Source organism: Pogonomyrmex barbatus, unplaced genomic scaffold (assembly GCF_055798465.1).
Source record: "Pogonomyrmex barbatus isolate J1 unplaced genomic scaffold, ASM5579846v1 scaffold14, whole genome shotgun sequence".
NCBI classification, from domain to species: domain Eukaryota; kingdom Metazoa; phylum Arthropoda; class Insecta; order Hymenoptera; family Formicidae; genus Pogonomyrmex; species Pogonomyrmex barbatus.
The window spans coordinates 3,452,147-3,469,836 of record NW_028297110.1 but is presented as its reverse complement, the minus strand read 5'-3'; the positions used below and the strand labels follow the sequence as shown (position 1 = coordinate 3,469,836).

General features: G+C 34.9%; 2 protein-coding genes across 7 annotated transcripts in view; one reads left to right on the top strand and one right to left on the bottom strand.

The window, feature by feature from the left end:
• The window catches only part of LOC105424476 (neural-cadherin-like), a 188,352-nt gene extending 185,596 nt beyond the window's left edge, over positions 1–2,756 (bottom strand). For all 6 annotated transcript variants that reach the window (XM_089073134.1, XM_089073133.1, XM_089073136.1 and 3 more), the window contains exon 1: positions 1,893–2,756. The gene's annotated coding sequence lies outside the window, so the exon portion shown is untranslated. The remainder of the gene's footprint in view (positions 1–1,892) is intronic.
• Positions 1–17,690, top strand: part of LOC105433512 (uncharacterized) — a 209,225-nt gene that overhangs the window by 93,211 nt on the left and 98,324 nt on the right. The gene's annotated exons all lie outside the window — the stretch shown is intronic.

The window sequence follows — 17,690 nt, the reverse complement described above, 5'->3', positions numbered from 1 at the left end:
AGATTCTCGAAAGGCGAAAGAATTCGGCTTTAGGAATTGTTATTCCGAGAGATAGTACACTCCATTGAATATGGCACGGGTGAATCTTTGTTAAAATGTCTTAGCATCGTTTAGGAAATAATAGAAATGGGAATAAAGAAATAATGCAATACATGATAGCGTGATGACAGCATGAGAGATATCAAATTATATTATAAACAAAATTATAAACAATTATAAACAAAAAGTTTTATCTACTCTCTAAAATGTCATTTATATATCTAAATCTGTGTTTATACATTTTTACTACAAATGAAGATTATAACGCAGCACTTTCTTTTTCACTTTAATGTGGTTACTGAGGAAATTTAATAAATTTCATGTACTTGGAAGTTTTGATGTTTCATTTAATATTTAAATAATACGCGTGCGATGAGAATAACATTCTTGTTTAGAAAAAAGCTCGAGTTATCTAACAATATCTTATTCTTCTTCTTCTTTAAGCGGTTATTCAACGCAATGAGAAATCGATTACGTAATATTGCCTGAAGAGCCAAAAAAACGAAGAGTGAAAAGTCATAAATCTTTTCGAAGTTTTTGTTGAGTTATTCAAAAGAGATGAAAATAGGAGATAAAAAGACGTATACCAACTATGATATTTGATAGTATAGAATTCATGTAGCTTCCTCCGACTTAAGATAAAATTAAGCATAATTGAAATATTGGAATATCGCTATCTCAAAGCCACGTAAGAGTTATACACATCGTATAGTCTGTCGACAATGTATATGATAATCTCCGACATTGATCAACATCAGTTCGATAAAATTGAATACTTTCTGAATAACAACTATGTAGTAAGTTTGCTTATATTGATGCTTAAAGATCTTTCTGAAATTATAATCGACGTAATCGACAATATGCTCGATTCAAAATACATTGCGTCGTTTTATGATTGTCTTCAATCTCAATATGAACAATTATTGATTTAAAATTAATTTAAAAACGAGGAATTTTGTGTATTGTGAAAAAGAGAAAATGAGAGAGAAAGAGTGAGAGAGATTTGTAATTGATTCAAAATAAAAAAAAATTATCTACAACATGAAATACATAACAAAAAGCTTGGAAAGATACAATATCGATTGCTTGCCCGCAAATTCAATTAAAATATGTTAAGTCATAAAATCTGCTCGAAAATTACATCACGAAAAGTGTAATATTTTTTAACACGTCGTCGGCATATAATCGGTTATATTGATTGCGGTTATACCGAAGAATGTAGAACGTGATGCGTAAAACTCGATAAATCAACCGATGCGAGTTAATTTTAATTCTCTTACGTGCAGTTGCTAATTATTCAAAAGTATAAAATTCGATATACACGCGTTCTCGAGATATCTCGATGACTTCACTTTAAATTTGCTGCACCCCAAGAATCAAATTGAACGTGCATCCGATGCAGCGTGATGGTTCATGACGTATCGTCTAGCAGCATGCAAGACAGCAACGCCACGCACATTTTCAAAAGGGAAGTTGTATGTGTGTGAGTATATGTGTACGCGTGTGCAAGGATCCTGTAAGTTCACCTGCCGTCAGAGGCACGCAGGATCAAGGACAAGTTGTATGACGAGGATGCGACGGACAGTCAGACGGACGGATAGATGGAGACGGCGAACGGAGGGATGGAATACGAGAGGGATGGAGCACGAGAGGGAGAACACAAGGGAGAGGACATAAGATGAAAGAGAGCAGGTCGCAGGCCGCAGGGCGTACGGGCTACATCCGTACCTCCTTACTTCGGCAAAATCAATAACCTGTTGGGGGTGTAGGAGAGAACTTAAGGAGAGAGGCCACAGTGCGGCACCGCCACGCCGGATCCGCGCGATTCAGGTGATGCGATTTTTGATACATACGCTATCCGACAGCCAGATGCTATAGCGTTTCCCGTGCGCGCCAAGTGAACGGCTCCTCCCGACCAGGACTCCGATGCTCCGGTGTTGCGCAGGAGTGCGAGGATACACACCTTCCCTCACCCCCCCCCCCGGTGTATGCCACCCTCCCGCGAGCCGAGTTCCTCCGCACCTGCGACACTCCCCGGTATATGTGCAACCTCCACCCCGGAAATCACCCCGGCAGGAAAACGGCCGCTCGTTCTAGCCGGGCTAGACGAGCAGGCACATACGGCAGGTGTATCCGGATCGGGGGCGAGGAGTCACCGCGAAATTCGAGCGGCGTGTACAACGTACGCACGGCTCCGTGCTTCGACTCGCTCGTCAGGTTACACCAGCTCACCGTCGTCGCTCACTGGAACCGGCAACTTGACCGACGATCACCGGAACCACGGCGATCCCGTCGGGGATCCGACCGCGACAACGACAACGACAGCGTAGTCCTCTCCCTACACTTCCGCCGCACGGCGCACTTTCACCCGCAAGTCCCCTCGGGAGCCGCGGCGCTCGCCTTCCGGAGCATCCACCGGCGCGGCCCGAATAACGATCGACGCGGGACACGAGATTAACACGATTACCACGGGGGGTAAAACGTACGCGGCTACGCACTCCTGCACGATTGCTCCCCCGTCAACGGGGCACACTCTGCAAATCCTCCGGACAACGTCGCGGGGAACGTCGCGCCGACCCCTTTCGCGCTGGGTGGCGCCCTCGGGAGAGACAGGGTACTCCGGTACACGCGCGGCTCACTCCGTACACCGTAGTACCGCACCACGCTTCTTCTCCTCTTCGGGCTCCTCTGCTCTTCCGCTCCCTCACGCGCAACTCGAGAGACGCGGCGCACGCGCTTCGAGCTATCGCGACTGTGGGGCGCGGACCACTACCTCGACGAGCCTCCCGGATCGTTGGATAAAACTTGGTGGGGCCGTTCCGGTCGACGTGCGAACTCCCCCCTCTTCATCGTCGTCCCCACCACCGAATGGTCGACCGATGGTCCCGCTCTACCTCCACCTCATCCCCTTCGTTCTCTATATACGCGGCCCCTCGTCCTCTCCCACCCCTTGCCTAGACGACTCCACCATCACACCAACGCTACCGCCGCCGCCGCTGCTACCGCCGCTGCCATGAGGAACGTCGAGCAGCGTCGTGTCACCCCCTCGGAGGGGGGTTACGGAGTACGCGCGCGCACGAGCGCGCGTTCACCCTCGTGTACGAGCCACGTTCGGTCGGTCGCCTGCGTGCCGTTAAAGTTGCCCTCGCGCGCGTCACCCCAACACCGACATCTACGATCGAGAATGAAGATAACGCGGCAAGTAGCGAGGTTGAGGGTGATCAGGGGGAGCGGGGGGTCGATGCGACGGGGTTGCCTCTCGGATCCGATGGCCCGCGGATTCTTGGCAAGCAAAGCTCGCCAGATAGAAGCCCGGGGGAGATTTCTCATAACGTATTACACACGCGGATAGCCGGAAGTCCAGGGGGAGGGTATGAGGAATCGCGAATCTGATTCTTTCAATCGAGTTTCATGCGATTTCTTTTGTTATCACGTTGTCTCGTCGCCAATATTCGAAAAGAGCAAATAGTAAATTGTATTTAAACGAATCAACGAATCAACGATTCATGATCAATGAAATACTGTGTCGAAATATTTCTTCATGTTTTTGTCTTTACTAATTTCTGTTTTGCTAAATAAATGATTAAATTTCAACAATTTACATTTGCTAGAATTACGTTCACTTTGTTAGTAACTTATGGAACAGACGATTTTTGCAAAAATTAGAAGTCACTTTCGCGTATACGTGACTCATTATTATAAAATTACAGACGTATAAGAATAACGGTTAATTAAATTTTATGCTATCGCGTTATTATTCCTGGAAAGTTTTTGTAACAATAGCGTAGCAAAAAAACATCTTCTCCTCGATATGTGAATCGTTAAACAAAGTCCCACGGAAGAAGACAACGTGGAAAAGGCCGGAGACGGAAAGTCGCTTTATCGGGACGATGCCATTTAACGACATTTTAAAGTTAATTAACGTTGCATATTCATCTTTCTCTTTTTCGTTTTCTTTTTTCTCTTTTTTTTTTCTTTTTTTGTAACTACGACGGGGTGAGCCGCCTCATTTGCATACCTTCTAGGAGGCGGTGGAGCATCTGGCTGCGATAAGGAATCGAAGCGGTAGACCGTAGCTAGCTCGTTAATGAACCGGAAGATACACTAAATGCGAAAGAGAGACCCGGATGAATAACTTCACCTGGTGCACTGCGCCGACGAAAGTTTCGGTCTCTTCCACCTCACGATACCGCAATAGACACGACGGTGCGCGGAATGTGTGGCCTTACTTCGTACGACATCTGGACATACCTAAAATTCATCGCGGCGCACTCCGAACGCCCGGCATCCTAAATTTGTCGTAATCTCGCACTGGACATCTCACGCGACGGACACCAGAAGCTGTGTGGTATGCACGGATTGTACATCTGTTTTTCTATCTTCCGCTTTCGTAGGAAATGTCCCACCACGACGTAAAAGAGATCACATTCTCATCTAAAATCAAGTGGTATTATTGAACATTTTGTTTTTTAATTAAAAAAACATACTTGAAACAGAATTTACTAGAAATGATGATTATATGATTTGTTAAATATGCATTGCTTTTTGCTGTTGGTATTTGTAATAAAGATGTTTGATTAAGATGCAATGACAAATTTTTATCGCAGAATTTTTGTTAACGGATTTTGTAAGATCAAAGTTATTTTTTTCAATGTTTATGTAAGGGACGACTGTTGAAGGGTGTAATGTAAGGTTAGAAGTAAGTCGAGAAAATAGGGATGAAAGGCAGAGACAGCCGCATACTACGAGACATGTATTTAGGGTGACACTAATAACAGAATGGTGAGAATTATTGATCTAGAATAATATGAAGAGAAATAGCGACAATCCTGCTTTTATTGTTGGACAGTAATAATTTATCAGTAAAATAGAAATTTATCACGTCGATGTAATTATAATTTTCTCAACTTTGAATATATTCTAATAATTAAAGTAAAATTTCTAATAATTAAATTAAAATTCTGTTAAAGTAAACCTAAAATGATGATTTTTTTTCTTTGATTACATTTTCTATAAATTTAATTTTTTAATTACTTAATTTTTAATTTTTAATATTATATAATTTCATTAATGAGAAATTTCTTCACGTCTTCACGTCTACTTATTCGATAATAATAATGAACTAATAAGAGCCTCAAATATAATTAGCATTACGTAATTAATTATATCGTTTTCAAAAATAAGCTTGTTTCATTGTATTCATTTTTCTCTTATTTTATCAAATTTTCTTGAAAATAAATTTATTTAGAAAATAGATAAAAAATACACTGCCATATTTCCGGATATTTATAGAAAATGTAATTAATTACGCACAATTACATCTTAAGTTTTTATTAGTCTTTGTAAGTTATTTTGTAGGTATCGCAACCTTGCCTTAAAGTAGCTAATCAAGTAATCATTTTTTTCTTAGTTCACTCTTTAATGATTTCTGTAATCAATTAGAGAAATCATTAAAAAGGACTAAGACTCCGTTATAAGATAGAACGTCATATGTTCGTAAAGCGATACAACAGAGTAGTATCCTGACATTACCTTTTTGCATCACAGCGCGTTTCCTCAACCACTACTTTTACTTGAATTTTGCCTCGTCCGAGGCTATTATTCAAGTCCTTATTATTATCGGCAGCCGGCTTACGCACATTACGTACATTACGTATTATGCACGACCGGATGCAAGAAAGTGCAGCACGTGCCATGTTCATTCGCGCACCGCCGGTCCCTCTTTCTTTTCAGCCGGTGATCAGCCGGTTGTCTTTCCTGTTCTCTCTTCCTGTACCCTCGCTACGAACAACGTAACCCTCGTCGCAGGGTGCCTACCGAAACACAAAACGTCACGATTCACGACTTGCAGTCCGACGAAACCTGATAAATGACGCAGTAACGGTATCGACGAAGGCTGGAAGATTAATGGCCTCGTTGTCGCGCGACGTTACGACGATTCAACACGAATTTCCAATACGGGACGAAATGCAATTAGATATAGTTGCACCGACAACGACTCGGTTAACTAACGGAGTTTTCAGAGATTTTTCAGATGACAACTTCCTCATGCTAAATCATTCACACGAAGATAACGACTTTGCTGAAATGAACTAAAAATTCAGCCTGACCTGTAGTTAGCCAGATTTTTAAATGTTTTAATCTTGATTAAGATAATATAAAAAAAATAACGTGATGGCTACTGACAATTATTGGCGCAATTATTACTTAGAAAATACAATTGACGATTTTGCGATGGAAGAAAGGCGTGGTTCTCAAAAGATCCCAAAAGATCTTTTTGTATTTCGCCCGCACACGCTGACTTACGCGCCACCGCTATCTATATATATATATATATATATATATATATATATATATATATATATATCGACACACATGCATTTGATTCAAACGGAATTATTCATATATCTACGAGTTGATGTGCCGCACGAATAAACCGTCTTTACAGTTTCATCGGTTTCACCGGTTTATATATGGCGCTACCGGCGAGAGATATACAGCGTGTACATATTAAGGATATTTATTAGTGAAAACCAGTAAATTACGGCTCGCCGTTAAAGCGAAATACGGTCGTATCCGGTGGGAGTGCATGTAACGTCCGCGGTAATTTCTCTCGAAGTTGCCGGTATTATTTAACATAGGGCAACGCCCTTAACGGGAATTTATGGGCTTTTATGAAATATACGCATCTCGAGTCGCGAGAGTGGAGGATTCAATACCGGGGGACTCTGAATTTTTCCGGTGAACGGGCAGGCGAGATCGCCGCACAAACATAAATCTACGGGCGCGTTTCTTTTTACGATCTTTCCGCGTATGAGGACGCGAACGTGTCCTCGTCGTTCCCACATTCAGATGCAAATTTATCGTCGAACTTAAATTCGCGTTAACAGTTTAAAAACGCATAGGTAATGGCGGACTCTGGGCTTTTTGCCTCGCGAAGACAACATGTCCGCGAATTTGTTCACGTATTAAGCTACCTACGTGTTAAATTGGGCGCGGTTATATCTATGATACTTGTTTAATATAATCTTTGCAAATTCATCGTAACTTTAATATCTTCGTACTTATAAGTTTCACAAGAAGTTACCCGTCGATATTGCATATCAATGACATGATATTTCGATTTTCCGAACACTTTTACCTATTTCTTATTTTGTAGAAATTTCTACTTGTGTTATTCTACTTGTTTTTCTTTTCTGAACCTTGCAGTTTATAAATTTATAATAACGATCAGATATATAGTAAATGTTTACTATAAAAACTACAAGACAAGCCCAAGAATATTAAGACAGTGTAATTTTGTGTAAGTGAAGTTTTAGATGTGTGCATCAAGTATGTTGTTCAACTTAGCAATGAAATATTTTATATAGAAAACTAGCGAAATCGAAAAGTACATCTATACTTGTTACCTTTTGAAAAATGTATAATCTTGTTATCTCTTTTTGTTGTTATCTCTTCTGCTATTCGTTATTCTAGCGGTGAAAACGGTGGAAGTAATTATCTTTCTGACAGTGTCAATAACACGGAGGGAATGAATTATCGGAAGTAGCAGTGTTGCGAAAAGGTAACATTTATTGGAAAAATTCTCTCAATTTTATACTCACTCGGATGTTCGTTGCTTCAAATTATTTGATACACGCACACGATACATGAGACTCGTACAATGAGACTCGTACATTCTATTCATCCTTAACACATTCCGTTTTTATTTATCCAATTTATTTGACCGTGATTCCATAAATTAATGGTATAAAAATTCATTCGACTCTGCCATTTAAAAACTGTGACTTTACTGAATTTCTAATTGTTAATTATTTTTTTTATATATAATATCACAGATATATATATATATATATATATATATAAATATCATGAAATATTCATAGAGAAATAAAATAACGCTTAAAGTCATATAAAGATAAAAGGGCCTTAATATTAAAGAAATATGAAAGATAATAAGAAAATATTTGTTTATTAACATCAATAATACAAAAATTTTAATTTTAATAAGCATAAATTTTAAGCTGTAACATTATCTAAGCTGTAAAAATATTAATTTAATGTAAATAATTATATTTTTTAATTATTAAATTAATTTTTTTACGATTATTTTTATTTGGAGTGAAATAAAGTTTTGTCAGTTTTCATAACTTTGCATACTGTTCTATCAATATAAAAATATATATGAAGCAGCAGTAGAGATAGGTACATTACATAGCATTACATAGCAAGAAAGACAATCGGACTCGAAATCTGGGCACCACCCCAACACTGCGGCTGAATGCACCAGATTGATCCAAGACTGCTCAAAGTATATTCGCCGCGGACGAGAAAATCCTCCCTAACAGCATCTGAATATTGCAGCCTCATCCACTCTGACGCATCCAATTCATGAGCTTCGCTTACCCTGCTTGCGTGCGAAGGTTACAACCTACTTTGAAGACCAACAGCTTTATCGTGAGCACACATAATAAAAACTTTGGTAATGACGAAAAGTACATCAATCGTGAGCTACGATGTAAAAAATGTATCTTTCAAACGTCTTATAAGAAAATAATTATTGGAAAACTCTTTGAAAATTATCAATATTTCATGTTCACTTAATTATTGCCATATTTTAAAGATAATAAAAAATCGAATTATACATTAAAATTTTGATATCAAACATTTTTTCATTTATTATTTATTAATTTTTTGCAAATATTAACATTTAATTTTATACATTTATTTAGAATTTTTTTAGTAAAATAGCAAATGTAAATGAAAAAATGTTATGTTTAACATTACTAAAATATACATGCAGCTAGCAATTGAATTCATTACACTCTTGATCACATATAAAATTTTAGAATTTTAATTCGTGCATGTAAAATGTTTTAAAATATTTAGTAATTTTTACTAAAGAGATAGGTGGGAAGTAACACTGTCGGATCACTTTGTAGTAATCGGCTTTTGTTCAGCAGAAATAGCGGTTGAGTTTCAAAGTTCCGATCCCGACAGTGAGTTAGATTGTCATTGCTCCTTAACCCTCTTTCACCTTAAGCGTTTGTTAAGCTTTCAAATAAGTCCAGTAACGCTCCGGGCTTTAACGTTGGTGATCGATAGAGTTGTTTTCGTTGCTTCCAGACCCTCGCAGTTCCACTTGGAATAATATTTTGTCGATTGAAGACGAGTTGTATTTCAATCTGCGCCGGTTTTATACAATTGATCAGCGTGGAGTTACACTGATAATTTCCATAAACATGAAAAGCGGTACTCTTGCAATCGCTTTATTGTCGAGTCCCGATTCGTCGCGTCTGATAATATGGATAAACGGATTGATAAAGATCGCCCGCCTGTCGTCCCTGATTTTTCACCGTCTACTTCCGCCCGACGATAGAAATAAAGATCTCGTCCGTGCGCGAAGTAATATCCGCCCGGCTGCATTAGCGATTGCTCGTCGTCGTGAGCCCTGATGAGAGATCAGTACTTAAAGCCTATCAGACCCCGTTTCCCGTTTTCTCGGTCTATTTATTGTCGCATCCGAAAGCGTGAGTGGATGGATCGAAGCGCCGAACGGGAAACACGGCGGAGCGGTAATCGAGCACTTTAGCCGAGGTATTTCGCCGAAAATGTCTCACCTCCATTAGCCGCGACAAGACATCAAACGTCTTACGTATAATCTCGTACAGGCGAGGAGGGATCGATATACGACAGCCGCGGAATTTAAACTGCGATTGACCCGGCGAGAAAAGCCCCCGATACTATTCGCGCGGATGATGAGGTATTGTACGAAGATAGCCTCTCTTATCCGAAAGTGAGACGCGTCGGGAATACGTCGATGCGGCACTTCTTAAATCTTCCATCGCGACCGAATATGATCGAGGATGATATTTCGAAGCTCATATAAAATTGCCTCCTCTACGATAGTCGATTCATATACATTACTCATATAGGGGATCTATTTGTTGATATTGTTACAACTTTTCCGTATGTTTTATTTAGATCGAGATAATGCACTGCTAGCAGTACATTATCATTTCTTGTCTAAGATAAAATTTAGAATATTATTATAATACGTGTCTAGTTTTTTTATATTGGATAGTCTGAAATTGAATATTCTTTGTGTACGTTAATGTTGCTTACGTTAACAATAATTAAAATTAATAATATATTATATTATAATAATAATAATTAAATTAATAATTATATTATATTATAATAAGTAAAACTAATAATAATCAAATCCCTTTTAAATGATTATACAATTTATAATATGTTTAAAACATAATAAACATAATTAACATACACAACAATAGATCATCAAAGGAATATTATATTAAAATAAAATTCTTACATGAAATACTGCTGAGAACTTACGTGAAATACTGCTGAAAACTTTGCATTAACAATGAGCAAATTATAAATTATTCTGTATGTTACATGAACATTACATTTTCTATTAAAAGTTTTTACAATTTAAAATGGTATTATACCATTATATGAAAATATCAGAGTGACACGATGATCTTGCATAATAAATGAACCAATCCGAGACTGGAATAAATTGTCCCAGAGAATTTACGTCATGACTCATGACTATAGATGTAATGTTTAATACTTAAGTCTTGAGTCTTCTGCCGTGTCATCGTACATCGTGTTTAAATCCATCATTTTGAAAGGATACCCGCTTCAATGCTCATAATTGTATTTAAATAAAATACTTTCATAAAATAATATCAAGGACTTAAGAAATCCTTATCTTCCATTTAGATATTAAATTATTGTCAATAAAAGTAACATTAACTTAATTTATTATTATTAATAAATAGGCATTACATTTTGCATGTGTATGTGTAAGAACATCAAGTATTTAATTATTATATCTACAATCATTACATCGTTTGCGTCTTACGTCTGTTTTTTGAAATGTTATTAATCTTATTTTTATGGATTTTTAATATCAAAATTCTATGCTTCTTTTGTTAACTTTGCAACAGTAATATTTTATTGTCTTAATATCTTATTATTCTAAACATAATTATAAATCTGTAACGAACACAGTCATATGTTTTTACATAACTTTACATAACTTATATTTCTCGATAATTGCTTCGAAATGAAAATAATCGAAAATGTATTTTTCCTACAAATGTATTTTTCATAAACTGCAAATGTTACAAACGATTGACAGCATGAGCGAACAAAATATTTATTCCTCTGTGTGCTATTTCGACATTAGTCTTATATTATAAATACGTTACTGAAAAATAGATAACACAAGGTTTATTAAAGTTTTAAAAGTTATCTCCTTTATTATACATGACATAATTCTTTCATAAAATCTTATATTTTGTACATTTATTGTACTCTTTTTTACTTCTCGTGTCTTATTTTTATATCTTTGCAATGTCCATCTTCTTTACTTTTAATATTCAGAAATGTATATTCATTTAGACAGGGCTCAGCATTTGTCCTATGTCGATATTATAAACGTGAGAATTTACAACTCGGATGAGATCGCGCGCGATCGCGAATCCAATTATACAGCTATCCCGGCCGTGGCGCCTTGAAATTATTAATCAGAGATCGCATTCGATTCGCACTAATCCCGTATTACATCCCGCTTTATCGGTTTCCATCTCGGGCTATTCTGCACGTTTGCATTTACCTACAATCCAGCACTTTCGGTGAAGCGGAGAATCGGAGAATTCCGTTACGGAAAGCAATGCACAGTGTAATGAGAGAAGGTAATGATTGTAAGTTCACTTTCTTTATATAATTCCTTTTAATTGGAATTAACTATTTTATCGAACGCAATTAAATTACGATGCCACGATATTAACTCTGACAAAATTACTTGAAATACGTTAATTGATTTTTTTCGCAAAAATTAAGACAAAAAGAACTTACGGCGTGATTAAATTTTTTATGAGAAAATTTTAAACTTTATGCAAAAGGTTAGAGAAGCTCAAATAAATCTTGTAAGAATGTCGGAGGAGCGATAGGGATATATATTCGAGTTTTGTTGTGATAACGTCATATCCCTAAGCAAGAGTTAACCAAGTCCCAAATAGCTCGAATACAATGTCTGACAAGGTGCGAAGATTCAGTGCGGGTCTAACTTCCGCTCTCTCGGTAATGATATAATACTGCTTAATCATATCGCGACGCATCTCTTGTATGCTTGTGTTCACAAATTAATTACTGCGCTTGACAATACAGCATTCTGAACCGAAATTTCCACAAGTATTGTCGCTACTATATAATTCTGAGAGAGAGGAGAGAGAGAGAGAGAGAGAGAGAGAGAGAGAGAGAGAGAGAGAGGAGGGAAGAGGGATGCTATGATGCTTTTATTTGAAAAAAATATTTATGTTAATCAAATTAGAGCGTCACATAAATATTCACGTGATGTTTGCATTTTTATGAGATAGATTTCCAAATATAAAGATTTGAAATATGTAATATATACATTTTTGTATATATTTTAATTAACATAATATCTCATATTGCATATTTTTATTCGAATACTTAAATCGGAAAATGAAAACATCAGCGTCTGAATTTTCTTCATGAGCAGTCGTGTAACATGTTTCCACGCGTTTACTACAATTACCGGCATCATTTGTCACACGTACGTGTACGGACTCAAAGAGAGAAAGTACAACTTATTTTACTCTATATTTTGCTTTATATTTTGCTACATATTTTACTTGTCTCGTCGCTCGTAGTCGTGCAAGATTGAAACGAGTCATTTGGATTATGTCAAGAAAGAATGGCTTGTCATGATTCAGTTTCCACACAATAAAAAAATATTGAAATGTAAATGGATGAGTCATGTTATAAACAAATTTTTTTTCAAGAATTAGTATTATAAATATATAACATTTTAAATCCGCTAAAAAAAGCTGTCTCTTTTATAATATGTTTGCTTAATTTATAAAAATCTATGCTTTAAGACTTATCTTAATTAAATTTTCTTTTTATGATATCTAACTGAAAATTTTCAAACAGGGCAACATATTAAAATATTTTCAGACATTGATAATCAGAAAGAGAAGGAGATTTTTTTTATTATAAAATTTAAAGATTGAATATTATAGAGTATTATTATTAAAGATATAATATTCGACTTTTGTCAAACAAGACCCATGACGTAAAAGAAGTTAAATGATTTCTTGTTTTATAAGATGAGACAAACGCCTCGCGAAGACTTTGACGTTTAAGCTCATCTTCTCAGCTTTTATGTTGTCTTCAAGATACCGCTATAAAACTTTACTTACGGTTTTCAAGATAAATAAGCCTGCCTTGTTCTCCAAGACGAAGCTTGAAGTATTGCGATCCTGAAAGCGATATTTTAAAATATTTTTTAAGTACTACGTAACTTTATTATTTATGAACGACTGTAACATTAATATTATTAATATAAAAATATTAAAACGTCACAAGTTACTGGAGAAATTACAAAGTGTCTTTTCTCTTTTGTTCCTTTGCGTGTCCAATACTTTTTTTTTCTTTTTTTTTATTTTATCAGAGAGACACGAATAGTATAGGGCGGGTGATTTATGATGAAAATAAATATCTATTAAAATATCGACTGATGTCATTCGATTTTCCAATACCACGGTGCGTCCAAATAGAAAACACATTCAGCGGATTTCACGAAAATTATTGTTCTCTTGTTGTAAAAGGTAAACGCATGCGCGGAAAAAAGTAGTGCGAGATATACAGGGAAGCTTTGGCGAAGCTTCAAATACAGAGCGTCTGAGGTTTCTCGCATTTCCTTTCACATAAGAACAATTTTAAATAAAGTTTAGTTTAACAAGAAGTCTGAAAGTATCTATTAGGTATTTTGGTGAACTAAACATTTTACAGAAATATCTTACCTTTTATTTAACTTTAAATAACTTTTTCTTAACGCAGCTTTAATAAAATGTTAATTAAAGAAGATTTACAATTAAATTTTAAAAAATTGTAACAAAAATTGTAACAAGACGAAAGAATAATACAGTATTTTCTTTTATTTTATTGTTATTGCCATAATCTGTTTATTTTTCTTTCTTTTTCTATTTTTTATAGTATAATTATGCACACACACACACACACACACACACACACACACACACACACACACACACACACACATCACAATATAATTATATATGCTATATATAAGTATATAATATACGTTTTTTTCTTTTCTAATATTTAATAGTATTAAACTACAAATGTTTAGTGATCTATGTGAATCACACAAAGAGCTTTCAAGCTTGGAAAGCTTCATGTAAATCAGTAATGTTTTTCTCAACAACGTGTGTGGCTTCAGTATTGTTAGATTGTAATACATTTTATTGGAATAACATTAGCGTTAGTTAAATTGTTGCGATTAATTATTTGTGTAGCGCGTTAAACAAAATTATTTTATGTTATTTCTGATTATGAAATTCTAATATTTAAATTATTAAAAGATTAAAGCTATATGATAAATATATTAATTTACATTTCCGAGTTCTTTGGAAAAAGATTACTAACAATTCCTAAGGCATAAATAATTAAGAATGGAATAAATACGCTTCAACAAAATTTTAAATAACCGATTCAGTGATTTAAAGAAAATGATAAAAATATTAGACGTAGAAAAATAATTATACATGTGTTTAATAAATTTCTAAAAAACAGAAACATGAAAGAATTTCTTTACAATGTTCAAAATGAAAAAAATATATTTTTGTTCTCTTAATACTAAAATTTCAAGATACAATAACTAAATTTGTAATTTCCTTCCAGTTTGTACCGTTTATATTATGCATTATTACATGTTCTCTGCTCTTGAGTGAGAAATGTTTCAAAATCGCTACTATTATGTAATAGTTCTCTCATGAATGCACATGATGAGCGTTATTAATATAACTCCGGAAGTGTATTGAATGTCTAGAGAGAGCATTCACCTCGCGATGATCAGATTCGTTTTACATTTTCATTTGCTTCCAGGTACTGATTTCCGACTTTATTGAGAAGAGAGTCACGCGTTTCAGTATTTTGAGGGATTTTAATAGAATATGTCATTTATTTGTATTTATATCAAACAACAAATTTGATATTACTACTACGATATTATTGGATATCACGTTTGGTCAAAATAGAAAACAACAGGTTTATAAATCACGTTACTTAGTTTATTTTTCTGCAATTTACTCTAATTCCGTGTTCGACTGTTTCAAGCGTTTCAGATTTTACAGTATCTCGATAAATCTTTTCGTAAGAGAATATAGCGTTCAAATTTCACTTCCAATTAAGTATCTCGATAACACGTTCCATGTATCGATAGCTATAACTTGATCGCATCTCTAATTGAATTACCCGAGATTACGCGAGCAGAGTCCATCGTGTGTGCAAGATAAATATTTCTGGTTTGTAAAATGTAAAAATAAGACGCAAAGAAAGATAACAATGAGAAACCAAATGTGATAAATAAAATGTAACATCAATGTCAGGAAATTATATTTAGGATTAATATCCTATATATAGGATATAAATAAAGTTTTTAGCCAGTCACATCTGATGAAAACCGTCAGTTAGAGCAAAATTTTTAGTAAGTCAGTATTTTTTTTTTAATGATTATATGAAACGTACTAGATTATTTTTTTTATTTGGATATACACAGATCGGTAATAAAATTAATTTATTATGGCGATTCACGCAAAACAACATAGCCCTTGTGCTTGGCATTTTTTAATTTTTGTACATTGCTACATCTCTTTGCGGCAAGATTTAGCAGCAGCCGCAGTTTTTCCTCTGGCCGTAGATTTTCATGGCAAAAAAAAGATACGGCTTTCCACCTGGAACCACCTGGAGAGAGGGCGGTTATAAAAATTACATCCCGACGCACGTTATAGTGTTGCATAAAATTACGTGCGTAACGTGACGGTTGCGGGAAATACGTACGCTTTGATTTTCGTAATAGTGCAGTAAATTGAATTTACACAGATAAATTTATAATTAGAATTGACGTAGATATATCTAAATGCGATTAGCGAAAACGATATTATCTACGATATTCGGAATCGCAAAAGTCGCTCGTGGTAAAATATAACTGACAATATTGATAAATAGCAATACTGAAATAGTAATATATCATCACTTATCAAAAAGAACAATTTTATGAAGATATAAACTTTATTTTCATTTTTAGAAAATGAAATAAAATGAAATTTAAAGAGGCAAGATATTTGTAGAATTTTTAGAATTTTTCAGTATTCATTCTGTTTCGTAATTTAAAATATCATAATTTTTAACTTTGATCATATATATTTAAATTTTGACCACAAAATCCAAGCATGGTACCGCCCATTTTTGAATTGAGTTTCTCCTCGTAACTCTTTCAAACGAAATTCTAATATGGCATGTAGCCAGTCCTAAGTTTGATCGTAAGAATCAAGTCTCAGATAAAACCAGTTCAATCATTTTTGCATGCACTAAAGTATGCACAAACAATTCTTGCAGACAATACAATAATTATATCCATATCAAAAAGAAACCAATCTCTCAAGATTAATTTGAAATCATGAAATGGTACTTCTTACACAAATTAATTCTCGTTTTCTTGATTAATTAGTCGGATAGTTTTCTTAACATATGAATTTAATTAAAGTTAACAATCTTAAATATATTAATTTATATGAATAATTAAAAAATTTTAATTTTTAAAATATAATATCTAAAATATATATCTTTAAAGTATAAATTGATTTTTAAAACGCAAAAATAATGAATCGATAAAAGAAAGCACAAGATATGTTAAATTTGTCAGAATTCGTTCATGAGGAACAAAATATTTATTTGGCATATATTTTGAATATATTAAATATTTCACAGAGAGCGGTGAAATTAGCTCATCGCGCATAGGTTTGTTGCTTGTTTTATGTAGTTCACAAAATGTTACAAACAAAATCGCTGCGACATTATTTGAACAGCAATGTTTGAGTGGACAGATGACAGAAGTTGCTTCGCAATTTATAGTATTATAGTATTTATAGTATTCGAATCGCAATTATTTTTTCTAAATAATCAACAATTATTGATCTGCATAATGTTTAAACTGCAATTAATTCGTAATAGCTAATGATTTGATAATAGCAATGGCGTTTTGTTTTCATCATCTGATTATTCGTATAAAAAAGATAGTTAAGTGAATATTTATTTAAACAATTTAATTTGACAATTTGCACATTATTTTACAATCTCGATTTTAAAATAATAAATTATAGACATAATTTAATTAACAATTTAATTAAATATAGTTTGCATATCATTTTAAAATACACACAAAAATAACTGAATAACCGATTATTTAATACCACAATTTTTTATTGAAATAAGATATATATCTTAGGTGTAAGAAAATGTTTATTTTAAATAACTTAGATAAATATCTTAGATAACTTAGATAACTTAAGGTACAGCATAATTTGTAACATGTTCACATGTTGGAAGTAGAAAATGTACGATAATACCAATCATCGAAAAATATTGAAAGCGTAACGAGTGGGGATTATTTAACGTTTCGTTATTTTATAATACGCGTTAAATATTTCGCGAGTGCGAATATTGTTGTTTTTGCGCGCGGCCTTGTTATTTTGTTTGCGCGTGGCGCGGCGTGACGTGGTGTTTAC